The 25191-nt window shown below is 38.0% G+C and overlaps 1 pseudogene across 1 annotated transcript; it reads left to right on the top strand.

The window, feature by feature from the left end:
- The first annotated feature begins 18966 nt into the window (after positions 1-18966).
- Positions 18967-24610, top strand: LOC309866593 (small ribosomal subunit protein eS21 pseudogene; annotated as a pseudogene). The gene is made up of 2 exons: positions 18967-18973; positions 24315-24610. The product of its transcript is annotated as a small ribosomal subunit protein eS21 pseudogene (transcript).
- The last annotated feature ends 581 nt before the right edge of the window (positions 24611-25191 follow it).

Below are 25191 nucleotides of genomic sequence, written 5' to 3'. Positions count from 1 at the left end.
GTCCTGGGTACCAGCTAACTTCATATGATGACGAGTATCATATAATGTTCACAAGCCCACAGGTACTATTATTGTTCTCCATTTTGCAGAATAAGAAACGAGTACCTGACAGGCTAAGTAACTTGCTGAGGGTTATGTAGCTATTGAGTTTGAGGACCAAAATTTGAACCAGGCAGGTAGATTGCAGACTCAGTGTTTTCTGACCCACATGCTATACTACCTCCTGGGTATCACTGTTATTCCAGAAGAATGGGATTTGTTGTGAATCATCACGGTGTCGTGAGGCCACTCAAATTACTTTTAAAAATGAAAATTCACTTCCTCTCATTCATGAGAGATGGCCCCAGATTTTTCCTTTATGATTTATTTTTATACCATTTAATACATCGTATCTAAAATGAAGAAGCTAGTTTTATAGAGAAGAAGAAGAAAGATACTTTGACTTACACTATCTGAAGTATAAGAACTCCGTTATTAGTTTTTCCATTTTTTGATTCATCTCATGAAACCTGAGATTGTATTCATTACCTCCTTGGCGCGAGCCCCAATTTACATGCATGCAGGCAGTCTGGTATGAAAACTGTTGTTCTTTGTTGTATAATTACTTTGACCTGGGATTCAATAAATAGAAACATGTTTATAAGATTGTGATGCTAATTTACATGAAACTGGAAAACCACCAGTGTTAAAAAATTAACAAAGGAAGTATGATATCAAGAATAGTTGGAGGAGTCAAAATAATATCAATACTGCTATTATGTCTATATATCTTTATTTCCTCCAGGTTTTCTTATCTAAAGAATTCAAAAGCCTTTTTTACATTCAAGAACATTCCAGTCTGAGGGACTATAACATAAGGTAATAGAGTTGTGTAGGAGAAAGTGCTGTGTACAGTGAAATAGCCCAGTAGAGTGAGAAGAGCATCGGCTTCAGAGGCAAGACATTTGGGTGACATTTACAGAAAGCAAGCATATCAAAATCTTACAGTTATTTTTGTCACAACAGGATTGCAGAGCTTGGTTTTGCTTGCCTAAATTGGCTGCAAGAAGGCAGTGAGAACAAACCAACAGTTTCAAAGAACCACTTCTTCCAAATGGTTTATTGACACACACATTTTCCACATCTGATGCTGCCTCCCTGGATCCATAGGTCAGGACAATTACTCATTAGGACATATTTTATTCACCTACTGACCGGGATGAGGGCGAAGGTAGGCCTATGTTCTTCCCTCTTCCTAACTAGCTCGGGAAGTTTTTAAGGGGTTTTAAGGTTGGGAAATACATACATCTACATATATATGTATATACATTTGTGTATGTATAAAACAGATGGACTGGATCTTTAAAAATAAATCAGCTTAGGCTCATATGTGACTAGTGGGAATGTAAGTTACGTGTGTGTGTGTGTGTGTGTGTGTGTGTGTATGAGTGAGTGTTGCACCTGGAAATGTAAACAGATATAACCCCCTTGGGAATCTGTTTAGCAATGTTGGCTAAGGCTGACATTTGTATACCCTAAGTCCAGCAGTTCCACTCCTAGGAATATGCTCTGAAAAATGTGTATATACTTCTACAACATTACATATATAATAACTTTAGAGCACTATTTTTAATAGGCAAAAACTAAAAACCATTCAGGTAAACTTGGACAGTTGAATGAATAAATGGAGTACTATACAGCAGTAAGAATGAACACACTGCTGCTACACAGTAACCGAGATGAACTGTAAAAATGCACGGTTGGAAAAAAGGCAGGAGACACAGGAGTTGCTCAGTCAGTTAAGCATCTGACCTGATAAGTGGGGAGTCTACTTGAGAGTTTCTCTCCCTCTTCCCCTCCTCCCCTCCCCTTGTCTCTCTCCCTTTCTTTATTCAAAAAAAAAAAAAAGAAGAAGAAGATGATGATGAAAGCACACACTAAAAGCTCATGCTCTATAATTCACATTCCACAAAATTAAAATAAAAAGGGGGGGGGAATCTAATCTGTGGTATTAGATGCCATAAGAGTGATTATCTATGATAAGAAGTGACTGGACCAGGTCACGAGAGGGCTTCTTCTTGGGTATTTGTGATGCTCTATTTCCTGAGCTGGCTACTGTCCCACAGATGTGTTAACTTTGTGATGTTATTAAGATTTGGACTTAAGACTTTCGCACTTCTCCGCTCAGGTACTATACTTCAATATAAGTTTATATTAAAATGATTCTATATATGTGAATTTAGACTTCTAAAATTCGATTTTCTTTAAAAAAGATTTTATTTATTTACATGACAGAGAGAGAGAAAACACAAACAGGGGCAACAGCAGGCAGAGGCAGAAAGAGAAGCAGGCTCCCCGCTAAGCAGGGAGCCTGACAAGTGGGGCTCTATCCCAGATCCTGGGATTGTGACCTGAGCAGAAGGCAGACACTTAATTGACTAAGCCACCCAAGTGCCCCATAAAATTCTATATATTCTTAATCACATTGCCTTATAGGACAATTTCCTCAATTTGAGCACTATTGAAATTTGGGGGCATGATAATACTTTGTTGTGGGAGGCTGTCCTGTATGCTACGGGATGTTTAGTAGCATCCTTGGCCATTACCTACTAGATGCCAGTAGCACACACCCTCCCCCAAAATCATAATAACCAAAAATGTTTCTAGATATTGTCAAATATCCCCTGGGAGGTAAAGTTGTCTCTAGTTGAGAATCATTGCCTTAAAGTAACTTAACTACAAGGCTGCATTTTACCAAGTGTACTGGTTGATTGTGCCACCTACATTTTTTTCCTGACCATCAGTTTAATACCAAGAAGAACTGTAGTCACTGCCACATGGTATCAGCCTGGAAACTAAGAGACAGAGTCATTCACACCCACAAACAGAATTATTCATGTTACATGCTGTGCAGATGAGATCAGAACAAAAGAAGATCCTAAAAACTACCTCAAAATTCCTCTCTGAGAAAACCGTGTGACACTCAGAAGACAACAGACTGTATCTTGACCTAACTCAAACTCTGGACCTTTCCGTAATTTGGAAAGATGAAAACTGGAGGGGATGGTGGACAGTAGAGCAGATGAGGAATGGTCCCCTTGGGATCTCTTTAGTTCACTACTAAGTGAAAGGAGGCAGAGAGGTTCAAGGGACCTCATTAAACAAAGTGTTATGGTAGGGACTCTCCCTAACACTGAGGATCACCCCTTACATGACAAAAGGCCAGAAATCAAAATTGTCACTCCAGCCTTAAGAAGCAATAATGCAAGGACATAGTTTTCCTGCCAAGAGTTGCTCCTGGCCCCAGTGTCTCTACTCCTCAGTAAACTGCTCTATCACTGATGAGGTTTTAACTTAAGATGCCAGAGAACAGTCTAAGAACAGCATTCTCCAGGAGAGAATACAAATCACATGTGATTTTATATATTCTAGTTGCCACACTAAAAAAAGTAAAAAATAATAGGTGAAATTAATTTTGAGAATGTATTTAAACCAACAAATCCAAGCAATCAATATGCAATAGAAAAATTACTAATGAGGTATTTTTCTTGTTTTCATGCTAAGACTTTAAATCTAATGTATGACAAGTATCATAGTTCAATTCAAACTAGACACAATTTCACACAAATTCAAGTGCTCACGAGTCACATTTGGCTACCATCTTGAACAGAGCAGATTTAGAACCAACAGCAACAAGGTGGACAATGAGGATATCTGGAGAGAATCTATCCAATTATTAGGAGATGTATGTTGGCCATAAATACTTTAACATAAGAAAAAAATCAATAAATAGAAAACAAGGTTGATATGTATTCCTCTCACAGTTTTCTGTTGTTACCCTTGTGATTTCCATTATAATTTCTTCTTTGATACGTGAATTATTTAGATGAGAATTTAAAATTTCTACACTTATTTGGAAGGGGAAGGGGAGAGGGTATTCTTGTTTTCTTAACAATTTTTAATTTTACTAAATGGCTGCTTTATATTAGACAAATTTTCACTTTTTTGAGTCTTCCTTCTGGGCCCTGGACGTGGGTTGTTACTATATCTATTCCATGCTATTATGTCCATGCTTTCAGTTCATGAAAGATCAAGACAATTAACTATATTGTCCAGCTCTGTAGTGCATACTTAGTAAATTTTGTTTTATATAAAGCGATTTGTTAATCTACTATAAATTCAGATTTATCCAGTTTTTGTAATTTTGTTAGTATTTTCTTCATGTATGGGCTGGGTTATATGAAATTGCAAGTAGGTGATCATTCTTTTAACCTAAAAAGCTGTAATTTTGTATAGTGCAACCTAATTATTTGAATTACTGCAGGCATCAAAATTTAGGATACTTTGAATCTTCCTGGTAATTTTTTCCGTTTAGAACATGTCGACCCATTTTATAATAATTTTTTTGCATAAAAATCCTTTGTTTGATAATATTGCAGCTATTAACTTTTTTGAATAACATTGATTTAGATATGATTTGGATTTCTAATTTCTAATGTACATGTAAATGATTTTATTCTGAAAGTTAAGACCTCTTAAAATTATGGCTGGTATGCTTCATGATATCTTTGAATTTTTGCAATATTCTATTGTCTTTCCCAGTCATCGTGGATTATTTAAGATTGCTTTTCACTCTTCTTGCCTTCTGTAACTATTTTTTCTTTATTCACTTCATACTACCAACTGAAAAATTGTATTTATTTCCATATATGTGGTGATAATTCTTCAACTGCTATCATTTGATTTCAGATATAAAGTTAATTAACAATTGTGGCTTCCTTTGTAGAATAAACACTCCCCAGATACTTTACCTCTAATTATAACCCTCCTATCTTAATTCTTTCTATTATTTTATTTTCTACCTAGTCTCAAGTTCATTATTATTATTATGGTGGTGGCTGTTTTAAATAGTAAAGGCTTTGCTGGTTTACTGATATTAAATGATTTACCAATTTTTTGCTCATCAGAGCTTATTGTATTCTACTTTTTCCACTGAAATTAATTTTCTTGTTTCTGAAGATCAGTCTTCAATAGGTCTTTCTGTGAAATATCAGTCTTCAATATCTTTATTTCACCTTTTATTATTATTTCTTTATTCCTGCATGTAATTCTACATTGACTGTTGTCCTTTGTTAGCACTTAGAAGACAAAATTTCTGTCAATTTTTTGCCCTCTACTGTATACTCTTGTTAGTCTGGTCCTTTTGTAAGAGATCTGCCTTTTCTCTCCAGTTGCTTTAAATGTTTTCCTCTCTGGCTTTAGCGTTCTGTAATTTTACCACCATGGGCCTGGGTATTGATTTGTCTTTATAATTTTGCCTATTTTTTAAATACCAATTCTGAGAAATTTATAGCTCTATTCTCTGGAAATGCTATCTTGCAATCATCTGTATATTCTCCTATGATGAAACTCCTCTAAATATATGTTTAGATTCATTTTATCCCCCATGTTTGCTTAATCTGTCTTCCCATCTTCTTACTCTCTTGCTGGGTAATTTAATCAATCATCAATTTACACATTCATTACTTAGTTGTGATTAATATTTAACTAATATATTAATTTTGTTTTTAATCTCAATTATTAAAATTTCCATTTTCTAAATCCATTCTTTGTTTCATTATTCTCATTGTATTTTAATTCTTTTTTTTTAAACTTTTTTTTTTTTAATTTTATTTATTTATTTGACAGAGAGAAATCACAAGTAGATGGAGAGGCAGGCAGAGAGAGAGAGAGAGGGAAGCAGGCTCCCTGCCAAGCAGAGAGCCCGATGCGGGACTCGATCCCAGGACCCCGAGATCATGACCCGAGCCGAAGGCAGCGGCTTAACCCACTGAGCCACCCAGGCGCCCTCATTGTATTTTAATTCTTAACTTAATGTCTTGATCATCACTAATATAATAATTTTATTTTTAAAAAATATTTATTTATTTTAGAGAGCATGAGTGGGAGAAGAAGAGGGAGAGAAAAACCCACTCTGGGCACAGTGCCCAATGCAGGGTTCAATCTCACAATCCTGAGATCACAACCTGAGCCTAAACCAAGAGTCAGACGCTTAACCAACTGAACCACCCAGATTCCCCAGTAATTTTATTTTTATTATCATTTACATTAGCTTCTTTGGGCTATAATCATTGTATTATCTATTCACTCATACAGAATTGGTCATTTAAAAAAATGTTTTGTAGCTTGTATTATAAAATTCTCTTTGCACAATTTCAGTTATTCATTGGAAATCCATGTAGCCTTTGTGATAGAAATGTCCATTCAGAATAGTCATATTTGTTTCAAGTATCTCACTAACATTACCAGCCAGGGACCAAGTTTCATATTACTACTTTGGTTTCTTGTTCATGGTCTATGTGGGTAAAATAAATTCAGTGGCATTTGCAAACCCCCACCAACACTGTCTTTTCCCTGTTCCACTGGCTAGATGTTATCTATTCTGAGGATGAAGTCATTCATGGGCCCCAGCTTTATGAAGGGCTCTCTCACTATCCGATATCTAGTTTAAAACATGCACACATACACACACGTGCACACACACACACACACCCCATGCTTTACCTCAATCCCTCAAGTGAGGTCAAACTGAAGCTACATTTTCTCTGATGACAATCCATTCAAAGGCCCCAACTCCATGCAGGGATTTCATTTCCAAATACCTAGCTTGAAAGGCGCTCAGGAGTTAGCTCTGTCCCTCTAGTGAAATGAAAGCTTAGCTGACTAGCCTGCAGCTGACAACTCCCTCTTGACCTCTTGCTCCAGCACAGCCACAGATTCAACATGTGCATACAATTCTGCTTTTCAGTTTCACCTATGTTCCTAAGCACCTGGAGATTTCTCTTCTTTTTTTGAAAGTTCAGCTATGCATTGAAGAAATGTTGTTTTTATATTTTATCCAAAAAATTCTAGTTGCCAGGCTATCTTGTCATGCCATCTTATTAGAATCCTAAAGGCTCTTTGAACCCTTTACCTACCTCAGCATTCGGGAGGCTAAAACAGGCTCCTATCCACCCTAGTTACAGATTTTGCAATGAATTGTGTTAATATAGGGAATATATATTTGCAAAGACTCCTACGATAATACCTCTCAATCTTTAATTGGCTCATAATTCATCTGTGGAGTCTCATTCAAATGCAAACTCTGATTCATTAGGTGAATCATGTGATGCCCGGGCTGCTAGATGCTCTATTTTGAGGAGCAAGGCCCAAGGAAATTCTGATACACACTCTCTATGGAGGTATCTTCCCACCAACTGCCTGCCTCTTCCAAGTTACTGTTTACAGCAAACTATTTGCAGATAGGTTTAGTGTTGATGACCTGATTAGACCACCAAAATATTACACCTTTTCTTATTATTTTATATCTTAAAATTCTCACTTCTAACTTAGCAACATTAGCTATTTCACTTAACTACTGTGTGCCTCAGTTTTTCAAAATTTGGGGGTTTAAATAAATTCTTTCATTTTAGAGGTAGTATCTAAACTTTTTGCATCCCCAATATTGCCTACATAGAGAGGACGACATAGAAGACACTGGATGCATGATTGCCAATTACCAAAAATGAGATAATGTACATTACCCAGTTATGGACTCACTGACCTTGGCTTTGTTCTACAATTTTATGAAAAGAGAACAGCTTACCACCAGAAAACTGTTGCCTGTCCATTACCTATGCTAAGCACTTTAAAAATGAGGCATAGTCTGGAAAGGAGAGACTGTGAGGAGTGAGTCTACTGTCCTCAAGGATTGTCTGTCTTAAATTCCTCAAGGTGAACATCACTGCCTGGAGGGGAACATAATAAATTGCTTCCCCAGCTGTGATGTTACTTGAGGACACAGTTTCTGAGTCTACTGGCTTCATTATTCTCTAACCTGGGGTGAAAAGAGACCTTAAAAGGGGTTTTAAGGGAACTCTCTTTGCCCTCTTCTGTAGCCCAATGTACATTACTGATTATCCCTACCAGAAGATAAAAAGAAATAAATAGATTTGGTATACACAGCTGAATGTGAATACCCAAGAATGATATCGATGTTTATCTCCAAGGTAGTATTTGAATAGTTTCTCTTACCCTTTCATCATTTCATCACTGAGTTCATCTTAGAGGGATGGAATATTTTTTAAAAGTGTGTGTGTGCACTCCTTCAATACAGAGAACACACACACACAGAGGGTTTTAAAGAGATTCAGATGCTTGACCCTCATTTCCTTTCTTCTTTCGTTTTAATTCTGGCTGATTTATACATATGAGAAAGTGTCTTAGATCATGCACACCCACAAAATCCTCCTAAAACTCCTTAGAAAAGCCCAACCATTTTAGCGCCACATGCTACAGACAGAACCTGGGATAGAATATAACTAACCAAGTATGCAGCCATCAGAAAAGCTGAAACTGGGTTCTCAGATTCTCAGTGGGCCATAGATGGAGCTCAGCCATCCAGGAGTACTCTAAGCAGAATACTTTACACCCAGTGTTTCCCCATACTGTGCTCCCCTAGCCCATATCTAACTCAATGGTATCTTAAAGCAACCATAACAAGAATAGGCCAGCTTATTTCTATAGGTCTTACTTCCCCAGGGAAGAAGTCTAAGAGGATTTTACTCACCACAGAGATGCTCTGAGCTATAACTGAACATGCATTATAGTGGTACAGAATACACTCAAAGATGTCCACTCTTTAGCCCATCTGGGAGTGCATTATAATGTATCATTATTGTCTCTTACTCCAGGAAGCATTGCAACTGTTTTTCCTGTTTGCCCACCACGCTGATCTATAAATGACTTCTCAAAAAAGAGACAGAAAAACAAGAGAAATCTCATTTGGTACACCATTTTTCAAATAGCTGTGTCTTGGCTAGAATTAACGAAAAATATTGGTTCTTTTAACCTAAGAATTAATTTGTTGACCTTTACGGCTTTATTTTCACAGACAGCCAATTCCATGTACCTGGAGACAAGAAGAAAATGGAGTTTGGTATAGAGACAATCCCCAAATCCAACCTTAGTCAAGAATTCCTACCAAAGCCTTTAACAGAAGAAAGCCAAAGTGACTGGGGAAATGTAATCTCTTCTCCTGTCTGACCATATGGCAGAAAATCTTGGGAGAGTAAAACTCCTGAGAGGTAGGCAGCCCCAAGAATAAGAGATCTGAAACTAGAGAAAGAATAAGTGACTGCCATATTGTCAAGAAGAGAAAGAACTTTGTATGTTGTAAAGTTTGAAGTCCTGGGAGCATTCAGCCTACAAGAGAACACACTTGGCAGAAAGTACCATAAGGAAAAATCCCTTGGGAACATGCATCCATAGGGCAGGATGTGTCTGTTTTTATTTTACCCCGGCTACCAAACACATTGTCTGACACATGCTCAGTATTCCATATACACTCAACAGAGTTCTACAGAAGAAAGGAAAGGAAGGAGAGAAAAAAGAAATGAGACGTATTTATCCAGTTTTACGTTAGATTTTGTTGCTTCTTATTGATGGAGCAGCATGGTGACCTCTATTTTTATTTTCAGAAAGCTCCTGGCATTTATTGAGCATTACAGTATACTCTTGACTGATCCTTTATCACCATATGCCCCAGTCACCCATTGAGGTCTGAATTGGCAGTTACTCAGTGTGCCCCAAGTATAACTTGGTGACCACAGGAGCCAGTGTTTTCTGTAATTATGCTCCTGGGCTGTGAAATCTGTTCCCTGTTGAGATTAAGAGAGGAACGTCTGTTGTAGAAATTAGGTTAAAGTAAAGGAGGTACATGTATTGCTGATCTTTTTAATCTTTACTATTGTTTTAATTTGATTTTCATTGGATTTCCTTTATTCTCTGCATCACCACTTGATAAAGTGGTAGTAATCATAATGACAACCAGCATTCATATTTTACCAAGTTCCAGATGTTATTTAATCCTCAAATAAGCTTTATTGGAAGTACCAAAATTGGCTTTATCCTACAGATAATAAAAAAAAACAAAAACAAAAAACCAAAACCTGAGGGACAGAGAGGTTAAGCAATGTAAGCAGCAGAGCCAGGGTTCAATCCAAACAGTTTATCTCTAACACTATGATACATATATTTTAACTACATACAGATATGTGCCCTACATATGTATATATGCATATGAATGTGTAATGCATGTAGATAACACTGTAAAGTAGCTAACACTATAGATAAAGTAGATAACACTATAAGTTTAAACAATGGATATTCTTGGAAATTGTGTATTTTAGCAACACATGAGTAATTACACCACCTCCATGTTCTAACCACTGTGCTATCTACTTTATACATTGTTTCTTAATACACACAAGTGAGATCCTATTGGGCAGAGTAGATCATTGGTTTGTATAATACCCTCCTCCCAAGGTATTTTTTAGTAAACAGTATTAGCATACACTAAACCCAAGCTGAATCCAAAGCTACATTCTTAAAAAACAGGTATATATAACAGATTTTGGCCATATAATATGTAAAACTTAAGACCAATTAATTAGGACTATGAGTTAAATGTTTACAGTTGGGATATGTTTTGGCAAACACATTACAAACTTGGGGTTTACTTTCAGATCCTTTTGCCTCCTTTTACTTTTCTACAAAGTCTACAGTTTTCTCCATATATGTGGTCGAAATACTGCACACACTACACACACACAGGTACACACACACTCACAGAATCAAGTACAACAAACCCCAGAGACTTACAGGATTAAAACTTCTAAAAGGAATGGGTGATGAGAGGCTTTGGAAAAGAGCACTGGGAGGGTCATCTCAACTAATGAGGCCTATCGGATATCTAGCTTTTCTTTTTTCAAAAACGTACCTAGTCTAAAGAAGGAATCCTTGATGGTATGAAGAAAGGAGCTCAGAGTGCTATACACATGAGCTAGGCTTTGTTCAGGACTTGCAAGGGTTTGCTCATGTTGAGTTTGGTTCAATAACAAGGAAAGCCCATCATTAATAAATATTCTTTTAAATATAGAGCCAAGGTTGTTAGTTCAAGTTCTATGGTAATACAGACTATGTATAAAGGATAGTGGTCAGAGATAACTGAACTTTGCACTATCAAGCCTGAAAAAGAGTACACGAGTTTCAAGAGCACTTGGGTGTTCTCAGTAAGACCTCTAGAAGGCAAAAGAAGGTATGCTGAGATATACAGATTCTGTGTCTGCTCAGGTCCCTCTCACTGTCAACTTCATATCCTTAAATTAAATTCTGGAACTACTAGTAAGTCAATATTCCAGAGGAAGTGTGTGTGTGTCTATTTCCATCGGACTAAAGAAACAAAAAGTTTAAGGGCTCTCTGAGGAATGGGAATATTTAGTTAGTTTGGAAAATACAAGGTTTTATGGCTACGGTAGTATGAGCAGCTAGGAGGATGTGACTGATGAGATTAGACAGGTTAAAACTAAACAAGAAGGCCCCAAAGATTTGCCAGCAGGGTTTGGCTTGTGGATACTAACTTTTTTTTTTTTTTTTTTTTCCTGAGAAAATGGAAATTGACTCTGTGATGCTCCTTTTCCATAGAGAGGAATCCCAGGTACCCAGGTCTCATCATGAACTAGGAGCTATATAAAGGATTACTGGTCTTGATGTATATCCTCCCTGCTTCTAGGCAGAAAAATAGCAAAAAGAAACACTAGCTGGCTTTTTCACCTGTGCAGGTGAAAGGACAGGCAACAGGTCAGTGGAAACGAGGAAGTAGCAGTGGAAAGGAATCCTGAAGGAATACTAGGATGAGTGTAAGTTTGTTCCTGCCCTCCAGGAGGTCCCAGATTCAGAAGAGAGACTAGCAGAGGCCCGGAGGCCCAAGTCCCAGGGAAGAGAAAGATTAGAAAGATTAGAAAGGAGTCAGAGGAGGGAGCCTGACAGCCTCTCCTGGCTGGGGCAGGTCTTCCAGGTCAAGGTGCTGTCTGAGCTGTAGCTCTGTTTCTGTTTTTTAATCTGTGTAGCATCTGCCATGACAGGGCGTGGTGCAGGGATCAGAGAGAAGTGGTCTAGACCTAAGCCTATTAAATTTAAAGGGATTGGGTTTGTTTTGTCTTAATTGCTTTATTGAGGTAAAATTGAGATAGGATAAACAGACCATGTTTAAAGTGTACAACTTGATATATTTGACATGTGTACACTGATAAAACACCACAATCAAGATGACAGACATATTTATCACCCTCGAAAATCTCATGTGCTCTTTGGTAATCCCTCACCCCTTACCCTTTCTATCCCCTCATTCCCCACTGCTAGTAAACTGCCCATCAGCATTCTGTCACTACAGATTAGCCATCTCCAACCACAATGTCATTTCCAAAGACTCTCCCAACTGCCCCTAAGTTCCAGCCATATTTTAAACCACTCAAGAATTCACTGTTCTTTCACAATTCTTGAGATTTTTTTTTTTTTACATGTTGAATGCTCTACCAGAAGAAATCCTCCCTCCCATCATTAATTTTGTGAGGTCTTAATGACTCTTCAAGACCCAGCTCAAATATATGAACCCCTCAAGCCGCTTGGATAATGCTACGCATTGTGTTATGGATTTATCTGGTATACATTTATATTAATGACTTATAGTCTTCATATTCATTTGTCTACTTCCTGTGCTCAACCATGAGTTCCTTGAAGGCAGATACTATAACTTATTAATCAGTGGTTCCTGAGCACATGGCATCTATTTGGTACTCACGAATGTTTGTTGAATAAATGAATGGATCAGTGAGTGAAACAGTGAATTAATGTGACTTTTTTCCTCTTCCCTTACTTAAATGTACTCCGTGTCCCATGCAATCTTTATGTAAATAGCAGAAGTTTCATCAGCAAATACATTGTCCTTCCAAATATCTTTCTACAGGTTTGCTCCTATACCGTGATAACTTAACCTTTTCTGCTTCTTTATTTTTCTTTACCTTCCAGCTCCTACTGGCCTTTAGAATACATATTTAAGTTAATAGACCAAGGAAATAGTTAACAGGCAAATTAGTAAGAATGAGGTCAAGAAGAGAAAAACTCCTCTTGTTAATGCCAGCTACATCACTGCAAATCTTAAATACCACCACACTTGTAAAATCAGTAAAGCAGACAAAAATGCATTTTCCAAATGCATTTCATCATCCAAGGATAACCACAATTTTCCCCTTCATACAGTTTCTTCTGGTCTATACATGCATGCACATTGATTTATTTTTACAAACTGTGGATCATATGATGCATAAAGTTCTATATCCTGCAATTTTATTTACCATTTTATCGTGACCATTTCCTCCTATCTTTCCAAACATGAATTTTAATGAATACATAATTTTCCTTTGTGGAGTTGATATAATCAACTCTTGATTTTCTAAGCTAATGGAGGCAAATTATTCTGGAAATGAGATGGCTATCTAATACCTACTAGGATAACCAGAGTTTGTCAAATTCTTCCCGCAATACAGAGAAGCTAAAGGGAAAGAGAAATGTTGAGTCTAAACAGATAGTTGTTGAGCTTTTTTCCTTTTACAGGATAAAACAAATATTGGTTAGTATTTCTTGGGTATTAAATAATGAAGAAGATTTTAGCAAGTTACCCTAAGGTCTTAAATTAAGGATTGATTGATTAATATTCTATATAACTTTCCCCATTTCATTTCATCAATATGGCACTTCAGGCCTTTTCTCTCTTGCATCATTATGCACTGACCTTTCCATTGTTAATGCTTCTATTCTATGCCTGAGTAGAGAGAATTTTTTCCCTCTTTTCAGAGATTAGCTGCAAAGAAAATTTATGTGACATTCAAAAGAATTATTTCCAACCTACCCTTTCAAATGCCTTTCTGACATCTAATGATGTAATTGAGCTACATTAATTTTAGGGAGCATCTATATTTGCATAATAAAAAATTTGATTTTAATGTACTTCAAAATATGCATTGCTTCAAAATTAATGCAGTATTTTTTGCAAAAGATACAAGCCACATTTAGTTTTGTTACTCTATTACAGCATACTTTGCATTTCATGGTTGTTATAAAACGAGTCAATTTCAATATTTTTAACGTTTATTCACTCTCTCCTATTACCAATATGCAAATTTTCTCACCAAGAACTATTTGTTGATGTCCAGAGCACCCCACAACACCAGCAATATTTTTGATACAGATTATATACATAATAACATTACTTAAGCCCAACCGTCTCTGCATCTGTTCTATGTAACTCTACCTCTTTAGGATGATAAAGGAACTCATGTAAAGTAGTGCTTTTTGACTATATGACTTAGGATAAAACTAGATTTAACAAATTCCGTGTTTCTTTATGAACAGTAGTTCTTGTGGCCATTAAAGGAATAGTAGAAGAAGAATTAAGAAGAATAAAACAAGATTTACTCTCAATCTCAAAAAGGATGTAATATTTCCTCCTTTCCAGCCAATTACCAGGGAGCTCTTATCCTTGCATCAAAGGACTGATTATTCTGGAATAGACTTATCTAAGTATATCTTCACTATTTCAAGGGACATTTCCATTTTTCCAGTTTTCTGTTTTAAGTTTGGGGGTTCCAGCCAATGTGGTAAGAATATCACGAGTTATAGGAGAGAGAAATGGACTGAGGACCACTCAGAGGGATGGTCGAGATGTGAACCAGGGAGGAGCTTTTGGACAAGAGTACACACAATGACCGGGTCTCTGTGCCTCTGTCCCACACCTCATTCAGCAGTTTTCTGCCCAGGCCTACTTTCAGACGTTTCCCAATGTAAAGCAGCTTAAGATCTGTTTTTCTCCTCTTTGAAGAGTTCACTTTCAAAATATATTCTGAATCTGATCATTTCTTGCTACCTTCATCACTGTAGTTCTAGGTCAAGCTACCATCATTCTCTGAAGCGCAACAACAATGATCTTATCATCAGGTTCTGGATTCCCACCTTTGTTCCCTAGCATCCTGACATGGTAGCCAGAGTTAATCTTTAAGATGTAAGTTATATTAAGGACTCTGTGGTAAAACCCAAATAGCTTTGTATTATCGCCAAAACATCTACCATGGCCTACAAATGCATGGAGGACCCAGCCTTTGCCCTCCCACCACCCGCGCCCCGCCACCACTGATCTCCACAAATGCACCTTCCTAGGCTCGCCTATTTACTTTTCTGCAAACACACCAATCGTGCTCCCATTTCTGTCTTTGAACTTGCAGACCTCCACCTGTGGTGTTCTCTCTCTGGGATATCTGCATTTTTTTGTTAATTTCCTTCTTCCAGAGAGTAAATGAACAAATGAAGAACTTTAAAAATTTATACAGTTATTATTTTCCACAAGGAAAGCTGACTTATGTGATAGAGTAGACCACATCAGCTTGCTTAATTCTGTAGGACTGTACACATTTAAATTATTTTTAAAAAGATGCTAATGTGAATATGAAAAATATTTAGGGAAACACAATTAGAGAGAAAAAATACTGAATTTCCTATTTTATATATTCTATATAATCCACTTAGGATTATATAGATCACAATAAACTGAGAGACAAAAGCAGATGTCCCTCTGTTTTTCTGTCTCCAGAATCAGCTGTGGCAGAGCTAGAAATGATTCTGGACTCCTTCTATAATAACCTCCCCATTTTCAAAGTGAAATGAGACAGACGATGAAGTGATTTCCCCCCCAATCCCATAGCTGCTTTTAGAAGAATCATAAGTTGGATGTGCATTCTTTCCCTCTCAAGCCCCTATGCTTCCACTATCCCAGGTGTTTTATACTTTGTGCTGTATAGTATGCTATCTAGAGGCATATGCATTGGCCATGGGGCCATAATTATATCTTCAGGGTAGAAATGAAAGAATTTGGCTGCATTTCTTTGTTTAGGGCTGAGAAGTAAAATCTGCTAAGCAGGGTATTTTTCCCTTCTTATAACTTAAAGAACTTCCAAAACGGCTTCCAGCTTTGCCTCACTGTCTGGGAAAAAAAAAAAAAAAAAAATTCAAACTGAAGTAGAAATGCATATGAAACTGCTGAAGAGGTTTACAGATGTACCCTTTCCCATATCAAAATTCTTTATGAAAGTTAAACAGTTTTAGTAAAAAGCCTATACATCCCTCTGGCAGAGAATACCCAAACCTTGAAGCCACCTTTTATGAATTACTTCTGAACATAAAACAGAATATTTTCACATGTGATATACTCCTTAAAGCAACAGACAGTTTTAAAGATCAGAAAGAAAAACATTTTGTTTCTGAGCAAATACGTGATTGTTATGGGCTCCTCCTCCCTATTTCCATCAACTTTTGGGGATTTGGTACTGTAGCTTTTAAGAAGACATTCTGACACATATTTATAAATGTTCCTGATTTTCTAAAGAAGGCAGAGTGTACCCAATCACCACAGTATATAAACCGTGCGTTCCTTTCTTCTCTCAGAATGCTATTACGTGCCATGGTCAAGTACATGGGCTACCTCACACCCTCCCACTAATGCTGGACAGAACAGTACCAGAAATGTGGACTTGAATAACTCTTGTCACAAGCATTTATAAATAAAAACAAACTTGAGGGTATAATACATTCTTATGAAAGAAACGGTGGTGAATTCTAAGAAGAGCTTAAGAGTAATTCTGTTTCTTTTGTGGGAGAATATTATTGGGCTTCCTTTCCTTGTTGTCAATTGCTTTCCACTCTCTTTCGATCTACTCTGCTGGATTACAATAAGATGGAATAAATTTTAAAGTAATTTCAGAAGAGGGGACGTGCTGTATACACAGCTCTCTGTACTGATCACCTTGCACATAAGCAGGCTAATTTCTATTTTCAGAGATCTTTATTAATATTGGTTTTTCTATAAAACTTTTATGAGCGTGGGAAGATATTCGGCATTATCAGCATTTCTATCCACACACCAAGTAAGCTAAAGTAGCTGCTTAAATGGAAAATCAGTTGCAGTTTGAACGAGGTTATACCCATATCCCTCATTGCCAGGTTGAGCTATTCCCTTCCTTACTATTTCTGTATTCCTTACACCTGCTGGCCATCTTGCAACTTCTTTTGCTCTCTTAAGCAGATCTGTTATAGTGTTATTCTTTTCTGTCATGTTTGTAAAATCCACTTAGCTCCACGATAAAACCATTGCTTTTTAAAATATTTATTTGTAATAAATGTAAAAGGAATAACTGCTTTGCCCCCAATAAACATCCAAAATTATTAGCAGGGAAACCAAATAAATCAAGATGATTATTTGTTTAGTTCTATTTGATTCTACCACACACAAATGCACACCCCCCCCAACACACAAATGTGTGTGTATGTATTATGACCTGGTCAAACCCACGGGAAGTTTCAAAGACATTAGGGGTGATAACATCCTTCTTAGAAGCCAGAAACCTAGAATGAGGCATGTACCACCCACTGGGGGTGATTTTATTTGTGACTGACTACAAATTCTATAGATTTCCATATTCACAATCTCAGCTGGGAGGCTAGCACTAAAATGAGAGATCGAGACAGAGGCCAAATCCTTTAATTTTCTTTCCCAATAATAATTTTGGCAAAAGATACAGCTTAGTATTAAAATTTCAAGAACAAAAGAAAGAGGATCAGCATCTGGGAAAGAGTGCTAGGAGGCAGAGTGAAACCTTTAGGGGTGTTCAATAAAGAGTGCACAAAATAAAAATTTGAGTATAAACGTGGTCTTTTTGGTATCTGTTCCCATTTTTTCTCATCTCTCTTCTTTCCTTTTCCCCCAGTTTCTTGGTCTGTTAATGAGAGTTTTCCACTTCTCTTGAATAAGAAAAAATGTGCTTGTGTCTTATTTTTCATTTCCAATTTAACCAGAAAGGTCACAGAGACATTTTAAAATAGTACTTCTTGGCAATATTTTAAGGCTGTTAAAATCTCTTAATTCTCAGAGGTTCTACCAGAATCACCACACTTTTTACTTGATGATTATCCCCAAGAAAAAGTATCAAATGCCATTTTCTTTTCTCCCGCATTTTGTATGCAAGGTGAAGAAAGTATCAGAGAGAAGAAATGGGTTCTAAAAAGTCTGGGTCAGCATTTCAGCCAAGACCATACACACCAACACCTGATAATCTGTTTCCGTTATCTGATCAAATTCAGAAAAAGGTCACACAGTTCAAAATAGCCCTTAAAATTATTTCAACCCTTTCTGAGAAGAATTATATTGTATCCCAGACACACATTGATCTGTCCTCTCTGTTGAAGCTGCTTGCTTTTCCCTCCAGAGGCTCCCACCTTCTAGGGAAATGGCCCAAAGAGGCTAGGTGTTTCTGACCCTTGAAATCCATTCTTTAGCTTCTGATCTGTAGCTGGACATACTTAGTATGGTAAGGTTAAGTGGAGTGAGGCTTTTCAACATCTTCCCCAGAGATCTTTAAATCCTCAAACTGTACAAATAGGTGATTAATTTCTGTTTTTGTGAGCTCACCATCTGGATGGCTTACAACTTTGGGCTCCACTGTGAGTTTAAAAAACAAAGTATCAACGTGTCATCTTTGTTTCTGTTTGGTTTTGGTTTTGCCTGTTTCCTCCATAAAAATTTGTGACTGCCTTCACTTCATGCTATCATCCTTGGCTCTATCCATTTCTAGTGACACGAATGCTGAAAAGTCTTGATAGCATGATGTAAGCAGGACCACAGCTGTACCACTTCCGACATCACTGGACTGACACTGAAGATGGCCATCATATACCAGTCAGCTGCATCCAGTCACTTTGGGGGCAAAGAGAGTGGAGGCAAAGAGAAAGGGGGGATTATCTGTTAAGTTCCTGCTGTGCTGGGCATTTTGATCCTTGTTTTATACCCAGTACAGTATTGGGTCATTTTACAACAATATTTTAAGTTCAATTCTCCTGATATTGTAGGTGATGGAACTGAAGACCAGACAGGTCAATGTGGTATCTGTAGCATGAAGCAATTATTTCAGGCTCAGAGAGAAGATTTTTGTGGAATGAATATTTGTGTCCTCCACCTCTCAAATTTATTTGTTGAAAACCTAACCCCCAGTGTGAAGGTATTTTGAGATGGCGAGTAAGGAAAGGGTTAAGGGATAGGTAGGGAGATAGGGAGCCCCCGACTAGGCTCTGGAACTATTCCTGGCAGGCAGATGCTGAGATAGAGTGGAACAAGAGATAAAGAAACAAACCAGACCACCCTGCCCTAGGTGGTTGTGGGTATTTTTTTTTTTTTTTTTAAACAGCAGTTACATTGTCACCATAGAAAATGGCCAGACCTCAAGGAAGAAGTAAACTGTGAAGGATGTTATCCATAGTCCTTGCTCAAACCAAAATGGCAGGAGAATTTCAAGGCCAGCTGCTTCCTAGTCAGTTCTCAATAAAAGACTGCCAATGAAAGGCCACAGTGGCAACCCATTCAGAACCCCTTTTATTCTAGAGAGCTTTTTTTTTTTCTTCTTTCTGTCCTCACCTTCACTTAATAAACTATCATCTCACCTCTCTGTGTATGTAAGATTCATTCTTTGACTCCTTGAGACGAGAAACCTGTAATTGGGGGAGTAATTAGGGTTAGATGAAACCCCTGGGCTGGAGCCCTCATGAAGGGAAGATTATACTCTCTCCACTCTCTCTTTCTCCTCCCACTCCTTGCCTCTCATGTTCCCACAAAGAGATCATGTGAGCGCACAGTGAGAAGGCACCATATGCATCTCAAAGGGAGAGATCTCATCAGAAGCCAACCATGTTGGTATCTTGATCTCAGACTTCTAACCTCCAGATCTGTAGGAAAATCATTTTCTGTTACTTAACCATCTAGCCTATGGTATTTTGTTATGGCAGCCTGAGCAGACTGAAACAGAAGATTTCCTTGGCATTTTATTTAGAAAGAGTTGGACTGGAATTCTATTCCCAAATATATGGAAAATTGTAGAGAGTAGCTAGAAAATGTGGAAGAAAAAAAAAATCTATAAAATGTTTTGAAATGCATTGATTTGATGCCAGAAAGTTAAGAGAAATGCTTAGATACCAGAAATCAGAGGAGAATCCACAGAGGAGTGAAAACACTGAAGCAGGCATCTGCCGATTCTTTTTTTTTTTTTTTTTAAAGATTTTATTTATTTATTTGACAGAGAGAGATCACAAGTAGTCAGAGAGGCAGGCAGAGAGAGAGAGAGGGAAGCAGGCTCCCTGCTGAGCAGAGAGCCCCATGTGGGACTCGGTCCCAGGACCCTGAGATCATGACCTGAGCCGAAGGCAGCGGCTTAACCCACTGAGCCACCCAGGCGCCCCGACCGATTCTTGATAGCCTAGAGAATTTTAACTGACTGAAAAAAGTGAGGAATAGACTAGGGTCCATCCAGAAGGAAGATCAGATCAGAGACTCAAAAATAAAGCCAAGGCCCTGGAAAGGTAGTAATTATAGAATCTAAACTTCATACACACACACATATGCATGCACATACACACACAGGAATGGAAACTATGAAGATAAATGCATGTCTTTCCCTTGGCTCTAGGCAAAATGGGAAAATAAAAATGTGTTTCCCCCGAGATTTCCTAACCACTATTGTGCAGGTGGAGGCTGGACACCACATGACCTGTGGATTCTTCACTTCTTCCCACTCAGCAAAACATACACTAGAAATTGACCTTATAGGGAGTCTGACTCAAGCTTTAGTTAACCTGTTCAGCTACCCATGGTTCAGCATGTCAGCCCTTGGCAAGCTAACATAAGGGCAAAGAAACACGCTGGGCACCTGAGAGAACAAGAGGGAAGAAAACGTGGAATGGAAGTAAAAATTAATGGTCTCAATCATGTGCCAGATGCTCCGCGCTCACTATTCTATTTGACTCTCACAGCCTGTGTTGTAGGCATTGCTCTTTCCATTTAAAGATTAGGTCATGGACATTCAGAGTGGAATGATAACTTGTTAAGGGACACACAGCAAGGGCATGGTGGAGCCACAGTACTAGCCCAGTTCTTTGGTCATCAAAGTCCTTTATTTATTTACAGTAAAATCATGTCCCACGGTAACAGCTATAATATATAAACTGAAGTTTGATGAATGAAGAGTGCAGACTTCACATGCGTGTCATTAAGATCTCAGTGGGCTTTTGTGTGTTTGTTTTACAGCCATATTGCCCCCAGGAAACACTGGAAAAATCTTTTAAAATTCCAGGTCCTCAGGAGGTCATTTTAGTGGTCCTGGAAATTGTAAAACAAATTGTTGTGAACAGGCTTTTTAAATTGTTTCTTGGCAGGAATGGAATAATCAAGTGCAATGATTTTAATTGATTACAGAAGAATGTTCCTTTGAGCTGATACAGCAAGTCTTTTTGGTCTGTTTGTGGCTTAAAATGTGAATTGATGCAATGACTACTCATGTTAGATTTTGTTATTGGAAAAGTCTTCAGTGGGAAAAATTAGAAATGCTCAAAGTAATGTGACTTGTTTCTTAAAAGATACCTTTCCAGCATCCTTTAAGAAACAGAAGTGATTGTTTCTCTGTAGTCTCGCTGCTTAAATCTTACTTTGATTATTCTTTTTTCTCAATCCCAGAATTTGAGTCTCTGAGTAGAGACATTATGAAGACCATACAGGTGAGGGATTCTCAACTCTGTCATGTCACTAATGAGCCAGTTGGGTTTGGCCAAATCCTCAAACCTGCTGGCCACCATGCTTTCCTTTCCAAAATGAAGCAAACAATGATGGCTACTACCTCATGCCTGTAATGTGATCATGGTTAAAGAAGTTAATATCTTAATATGTTACCTGAAACAAGACAGAAGGTCAATGAACCCCGGCTGATAGTAGCAGTAGTAAAAGTATTAGTAGAAAAAATAACTTTGACTATCTCTGGTTTTGAGAATAACATCAGATATTATTGAAAGTTTGTGAGTCTAATCCTTGGACTGGCAGTTGGTAATTCTTTGAGATTTCTAGAGAATGAAATAAATTATAAAAATGGAAGATAATGAAAAAGAGGGACACAGAAAACTATATTCTGGCAAGCAGAATGTGTATATGTAAAAAATGTCTATAGCAGTGACTAGGTCTTATATACCATTTGTCTGTTCCACGATCCAGTCCATGGATCATGGCTTGCCTGCCTATGTTAGTTTGCTCTAATGTGACTATAATAATATACTACAAATTATGTGGCTTAAACAACAGAAGTTTCTTGCCTCACAGACCTGAAGTCTTCACATGCAAAATAAAGATGTTGGAATGGTTGTTTCCTTCTGAGTGCTATGAGGAAAGGATCTGTTTCAGGCCTCTCTCCTTGGCTTATAGATATCTGTCTTCATGTTCACATGGTATTCTTTCTGTAGCTTCACATTGTCTGTCCCTGGGCAAGACTCTCTGTGCCCGAATTGTTCCTTTTAATAAGTACACTGCCATATTGGAGTAAGGCCAACCCTGGTGATCTTATTTTAGCTTGATTACTTCTATGAAGTCATTTATCTTCAAGTAAGGTCATGTTTGGAAGTCCTGGAGGTTAGGCCTTTAAAATAGTGATTTGAGGTGGTCATAGTTCAACTCATAACACTGCCCTTGACCTTCCATGTCCTTCTCATATCAAACTGTAATCACCCTACCCCAACAGCCCTTAAAATCTTAACCTATTCCTGCATCTATTCCAAATCCAAAATATCACTTGTTATCATCTAAGTCAGGTAAAGGTAAAATCCAAGGTATTCATTCAGAGGCAAAACTCCTCTCTGGCTCTGAACCTGTGAGGCAGATACCAAGGTATATCGCCAGGGGTCAGAGAGTATATGTACAGAGAGTCATAGGTGCCAGCACTGGCTCCTAATGAAGTCATGTGGTCTGATTTCTAGCTGCAGTTTGGGGGGCAGAGCATGAATATCTTACTTTTTGCCCCTCAAGACATTTATTAGAAGAACTGAAGATGGGAGAAAAACAGAGATGTAGGAGACTACACACACACTGAGAGCCTGATGTGTAGATCTAGAAAAATCCTCCTGCTGTGGAATGTGGAATCTTAAAGTGAAGTGACTTTCCAATCAAAGGCTGGGTGACAAAATTATGCAGGGTTGCAGATGCAGCATATATTTTTGCCTTGAATAGAGGTAGTGATCACGTAATTGTAAAGTACCTAAAACCCGAAACCTAACTCACAGCCCTTCTTTCTAAACAACACAATTTCTTATAAAAAGCACCAAAACTACCTAATATACAATTTTGCCCACATAATCACCCTGAAAGCATTTATGTAATCAAAAGCAACCTCTGGGAATGGAAACTGGAATCTGGAAGTGAAACTCAAGAAAGATTTCATCATTGCACAAACAATTTCAAATTAAGCACTAATCAGAGGGGAAAATTAGGTTTATTCACAGGGGCCACTCAAAATAACCCTCTTAATAATGTAGAAATTGGCTGTAGCTAAAGTCCCACAAGTCTAGACACAAATACATTTAAAATACAGCAAAGCCAGTCAATATAAAATGTAGCAAATACAAGAAGTCAATGTAAAATAGATTTCCCAGATATGAGGAACATGGTTCCAGGATTGTAAGCAAACTGCTCAAGAAAAAAAAAAAAAAAAAAAAAAAAAACCACAAAACTCTGATTAGCAGAATTTTAGGCTTATAAGAAATGTCTTTGCTTTTATTAGTGTCATAGTCTTAAAATGTCATTTCCTATTTCCCTTTTGCTAATCAGGACAGATACTGACCCAAACTGAAAGGGTCACTAGGCACTGAGGTCATATTTCTTAAGCTAAAAAATTTAAAAAAAATAATTTGAAATAAAAGGAGAAAGAGAAGAAAAAGAGGGACAGAAGATAGTAACCAATCTATGTTGGATGCCATTTTAAACCCACTTGGAGTAGAACTCAGAGAGACACTTAAGAGTGTACATAGAATCAACGGACTGCCCCCTACCCTTCCCAGTTGCCTCCAAGCCTATACCCCCCAAGCATCTGTGGCTGACTGAAGCACAGGTTTTCTGGTAAGAGGATCCTGGCTTCCTAGGAGCGGATGGCCAGAGGCAGAGTTATAACTAAGATTGCTGTAACAGTCTCATTCTTAACATACATCCTTTAATTGTTCTCTTCCTTCCTTCTTCTTCTCCACTACATCTTTTGTCTTCCCCCTGCCCTCCCCCACCACTCCTTCACCCTCTCTTAATCCTCCCTGGCTCAAGACCCTTGTATCAACATTATTTCTTCTGCAGATGGCCAAAGAGGTTGCTGACCTCTGCCTTCCCTCATGTAATTTTCAAACACACCTGCTTCCACGCCTTGCAAGTGGGCCCCATCTGAACCTGCAATCACATCAGAGTGCCCTACATCCCTTGCTGGAGAATATCTGATCTCCAGGCTCCAGGGAGGAGCATTCTGTCCTCAAAAAAGATACTAAGTGGTGGTGGTGGTGGGGGTTGTACACAGCACTTCCTTTCTGCACTTGCCCTTGGGGCGGTGGCAGCCACCACCTCATCCTCAAAGCTGGTGAGTTCGTAGACCTGTATGTGCCACAGAAATGCTCCACCAGCAACCAAACTGTCTGTGCCAAGGACCACACATCCATCCAGCTAAATGTGGCCAAGATTGACAAAGTGACAGTCAGGGGCAATGGCCAGTTTAAAACCTATGCTATCTGTGGGGCCATTTGTAGGATGGGTGAGTCCAATGACTTCATCCTCTGACTAGCCAAGACCTATGGTATTGTTTCTAAGAATTTCTGACTTAAGAGGATTATGGATGTAGGATATTTGTCATAAATAAATAGTGAACCTCCCCTCTCAGCCCCCCAGAAAAAAGATACTAAGTGCTTCCTTGCCCTGAAAGCCCTCTAAAGTTGAGAGGAAGAGTTTAGAAGAGATTCAATCCAAATTTTACAAGCTGGACCAGCTTTCCAGTGATGAGTAACTTTACAAAAAGAGAGTAGCCAAAGAGGTTTTCAACTCTTGTCATCAACAAACGAATAATACCGATAATGTCAGAGAGAAACAGCTGGTCTAAAGCTGCACTAAGCAGGGCACCTGGGTGGCTTAGTAATTAAGCATTTGCCTTCGGCTTGGGTCATGATCCTAGGGTCCTTCTCTCAGTGGGAAACCTGCTTCTCCCTCTCCTTCTGCTTCTCCCTGCTTTTGTTCCCTCTCTTGCTGTCTCTCTCTCTGTCAAATAAATAAATAAAATCTTTAAAAAAAAAAAAAAAAAGCTGCACTAACCAATTTAATGACCATTAGCCACAAATGGCTATTCAAGCTTAAATTAGTTTAAATTAATTAAAATTTCATTCCGCAATCATGACAGCTACATTTCA

Source organism: Mustela nivalis, assembly GCF_964662115.1.
Source record: "Mustela nivalis genome assembly, chromosome: 6".
Taxonomy (NCBI): Eukaryota; Metazoa; Chordata; class Mammalia; order Carnivora; family Mustelidae; genus Mustela; species Mustela nivalis.
Note: the sequence above shows the minus strand (reverse complement) of the source record. Positions and strands in the feature narration are given on the sequence as shown.